This window comes from Sinocyclocheilus rhinocerous, unplaced genomic scaffold, assembly GCF_001515625.1.
Source record: "Sinocyclocheilus rhinocerous isolate Xijiao unplaced genomic scaffold, SAMN03320098_v1.1 scaffold2428, whole genome shotgun sequence".
In the NCBI taxonomy this organism is placed as follows: Eukaryota; Metazoa; Chordata; class Actinopteri; order Cypriniformes; family Cyprinidae; genus Sinocyclocheilus; species Sinocyclocheilus rhinocerous.
This window is the reverse complement of record NW_015643186.1, coordinates 38,694-42,983: the sequence shown is the minus strand read 5'-3', so window position 1 is coordinate 42,983 and position 4,290 is coordinate 38,694. Positions and strand designations below refer to the sequence as shown.

The 4,290-nt window shown below is 38.7% G+C and overlaps 1 long non-coding RNA gene and 1 pseudogene across 1 annotated transcript; one reads left to right on the top strand and one right to left on the bottom strand.

The window, feature by feature from the left end:
• Positions 1 to 1,160: 1,160 nt before the first annotated feature.
• Positions 1,161 to 2,129, top strand: LOC107757169 (uncharacterized). Its single transcript, XR_001641900.1, has 3 exons — positions 1,161 to 1,387; positions 1,735 to 1,802; positions 1,864 to 2,129. It is a non-coding gene; the product is annotated as an uncharacterized LOC107757169 (long non-coding RNA).
• Positions 2,130 to 2,448: 319 nt separating this feature from the next.
• LOC107757162 (putative nuclease HARBI1) lies at positions 2,449 to 4,024 on the bottom strand (annotated as a pseudogene).
• Positions 4,025 to 4,290: the final 266 nt, after the last annotated feature.

Genomic DNA, 4,290 nt, shown 5'->3' with positions numbered 1-4,290 from the left:
AAAAAAAAAAAAAAAAAAAAAAAAAAAAAAAAAAAAAAAAAAAACATTAAAGCAGCTCTACAAGGCTCTTAGCACTCAAGAAACTCTGGAACAAGTATAACACTGAACAAGACACCCCCATAAATTATTATTTTTTTATTTGGTTGAACACATTTGACAGCACGTAACTAGACCGCGCCTGAAACATACTAATCAGAAGGACTCAAGGTGCCGTTCACAGAGAACGCAAATTTAATAAAAAAAAAAAAAAAAAAAGCCAAATTACTTTACTGCTGGAGTGACGCGTGATATTTGGTGTTTCTTAATCTGAAAGAATCTTGTAGTAACAAAGAGTCATGTAAACCTATGGAGCTGAATACAGAGCAGTGATGACAAATGAACAAGAGACTTGGGAGGCTATGTTATTTTTAGAAGTCTTTATAATGCAGCTATGCAATCTTGTTCAAATTCTGAACCTAGGTGGACATGTTTGGGGAATTTGGCTATTAAAAAACATCACTTAATGCTACTCAAATGAAGCTACTTTAAGAAAAAAAATAAAGTAGTAAAAAATAAATAAATAAAAAGTTCATTTTGATGAATGAGACCAAACCGAAGTCAATAAAATTGGCTCTTCTAATCACTAATATTGAGAGAACACGCACATATTGAAACAAACATAAAAATTAATTCTTGCAACCAAACAAAGAATAAAACATTAAAACTCACCTTGCCATAACAACTGGTGATAAAAAAACCCATCAACATAGCAAGCTTAATCAAACCCATTCTTTACCACAAACTTAACCACTAAAACAGCTAAACTAACTATACATATAGTTCCAACCAAACCAGGACTTTTAAAGTCAAACAGAAAACAATTTGTGCCACCTGGACAGCTTGTTACCTCATTATTACATAATCAGTAAGCACGCACAGCTTGAAAATCATTAATCCTGGGGCCTGTAAAGTGGCCTGGCTTTTAGCAGCGTTCATTGCCATAGTAACTTACACTGCACAGCTGACCTGGGGCCTGTACCATGATGGTGGCTGAACAAACTCAGTGTTATAGGATTAGTTTTGAGTTGACAAAACCAAACCGATGCAATCAGGCTTAATTGGTACCTTGACGCAGATCATCAACTTTCTGTGTTAACTCGGGCTTTGATCCTTAAGCTATGATTACTCCAGGGCGCATGCACATAAAAGAGTGATGTCGGCATCGAACAACCAATCGTGTTCAATATGGATAGAGCGAGAGCCGTGTATTTTTCCGTGGAGACGCAAGAAATAATTATTCAAAAATACGTGGAGTATAAACGTCTTTCAAGCATGCAGTAATATGGTCTCTGCTGCCGAATCAAGAGAAGAATGTTGGGGAAAGATCGCTGATTACATTAATGCCTAAGTTAAGCAAATACATTCAATAGGCTAATTAAAAATGTGTATGTGTGCGTGTGTATATGATGGTTACCCTTTACAATAAGGTTGTATTTGTTTAGAGAACTTAATGCATTAGTTAACATGAATTAACAATGAACAATAGTTTTTCAGCATTTATTAATCTAATGTTAATTCAGATAGAGTTGTTGAAGTTACTCATGTTACTTCACTGTGCATTAGACGTAATGTTAACGGTTAGTTTTGTTTTAAAAATATTAAATGCTGAAATTAAAATGTACATGTATGTATTTGTATATTAAAATGCGAATGTGTATATAATTACTTCAAAATTTAATAATCATTGATTTTTAGATGCAACCCCAACTACAAACGTTCTTGGCAGCAGATAAAGACAAAATATAAAAATATCATTCAAAGTGGTGAGTATTTACCATAACCTTTTTATTATTTAAGTGAACATTTTCACAAACTTTTTTGCAGCAAACAGAAAGTGACGTTCGGAAAACTGGGGGAGGGCGCTGGCTCGGAGTAGCAATAAGGGGTGGCTGATTATGGATGGGATTACAGGTGCTGTACAATCTGACCCTGGTGCTGGCTCCAAGCAAGTGACACTGGGTATGTGTGTAATGCATTACTACCTTTAAAAAGTTTCACATGTGGCTGACTGTTCTGCAGTAGAGGGAAATACAGTGTCCCTGTTGAAGCCGGCACATGTTCACACAGTCTCCCACACAGAGGTGAGCATGCAGCAGACAGAACACTATGAACATGGCTTTATAACAGTTATGCTTTACATTGGCCTACTTTTATTTATTAGGGAGATGCAAATGAAGACACCCTCTTGGCCCATATCTCTTTTATTGTAGGATTTTTCACAACCTGCCCCAGAAACTGAGGCCTCTACCTCAATGGGCTTCAGAAGGAATGTGAACAAGGTAATGCTTTAAACCCTCCACATAAATTACCGCCAGTCCTGTGCCTGTAAGTCATGCCATTTGTGATTTGACTTGCCTTAAGAAAACTTGTAATTTTATTTATTTTTATTTTTTTATTTTTTTTGTGGTGGAATTGTTTCCGGTGGAAACTGACTCCGTCAGGGCCCTTTACAAAAGGAGCCTAGAATTGGACTGCACACTAAAGGAGCTGGACTGTGAGCTGAGGAGCCTCCAAATTAAATCGGAGATCAAACAGCTGGAAAAACAGATCTCCGTATGTGAACTTGTTAAACCAAGCAACACATTAGTATGAACACAGTACTTATTAATGGATCTTTCTCCCTCCCTAGCCACATAAACCATTTGAGACCTATCTGCAGTTTCAATGTGCTTTTAGTAAGTAAAATATTGTAATGGTGATTGCATCTCTGACAGCTGCGCTAGCTGGGTGGTCAAGTGTGATGGGGTCAACTTCATCGGGGAGAAGCTGGTTTTGTGGTGGTACTCGCTCCTTTCTGATAGTGGCTATATTGTGCAGAATGGCACATGCAGCCACTATCTGTGATGCCCGCTCTGATGACACCCTTAACCGCCGAAGGCAGTTGAAACGTGCCTTTAGGATGCCAAAGGTCATCTCGATCTTGACCCTGGTTTTACTGAGGGCCACATTGAAGCGGTTTTGTGGCCTTGTCTGAGTCCGGATAGGGGGTTTGTAAAAAATCTCTAGCATGCATAACCCCGGTCTCCTACCAACAGGCCATCAAAAAGCCCTGTCACAGAACAGAAAAGGGGGAAATTGTATAAGTTTTGCTTTGTCAATTAAAATTAACCCTTTAAGTTGTTTTGTACTGATCCAAATTTAACTTGCCTTCCTCAAAGCGCTGACATTTTATTTGTCCTCTTTCATGGACAAGTACTTCAGTGTAAATGCATTTATATTCCTCATATTCTTTGATCTCTTAACCTTTAAGAAAAGAGTTTTGAATCTCGCTGGCTCTCTCCCGAGAAGTGAATCACACTTGCTATGTGTTGCAAGGCATGTGATTGGTTGTTTGCCACTGATGTCACACATTCATGTGCACGCGCTCCACAAACTCAGGATCAAAGCCTGAGTTGACAAAGAAAGTTGATGATCAGCATTATGGTACCAACAAAGCCGGATTGGAGTGGTTTGGTTTTGTCAACTCAAAACTAATCCTGTAACTCTGAATTTGTTCATCTACCATCATGGTACCGGCCCCTGTTTTACTGAGGGCCACATTGAAGCGGTTTTGTGGCCTTGTCTGAGTCCGGATAGGGGGTTTGTAAAAAATCTCTAGCATGCATAACCCCGGTCTCCTACCAACAGGCCATCAAAAAGCCCTGTCACAGAACAGAAAAGGGGGAAATTGTATAAGTTTTGCTTTGTCAATTAAAATTAACCCTTTAAGTTGTTTTGTACTGATCCAAATTTAACTTGCCTTCCTCAAAGCGCTGACACAACCGACTCACGGAAAATTTGCGAGTCGTAGACTGAGCCAGGCCATTTTGCATCCAAGCTTGTGATCATGCGTTCATGATGAAGTCATTTGTAGATGAAATGTACAGTAGATCATTGTCATGTGTTAATGATACATCGCACTGAAAATAAAAATCACTTGCATGTACAGTACACCTACCTGCACATTGAGGCTGTGAAAGGACTTTCTCTTCACAATCTGCCACATGTTCTCCAAGAGCTGTGCTGATTGCAACATGTGTGCAGTCTATTGCTCCTATGACTTTAGGACTTTAGGGAATCCTATCATAAGTTTAATAATAAAAAAAAAAGATTTACAATAACATGTACATAACATGTAACTCTGTTCATGTGCTGCCACCCTATCAATCTTACCGGCAGTGGAACACTATGAAGCTATTTATATACCCCTGCAGTGCGAGGACCACCTTGCGAATGGTTTGACAAACCGTATTTTTCCCAAGGTTCGCTGCA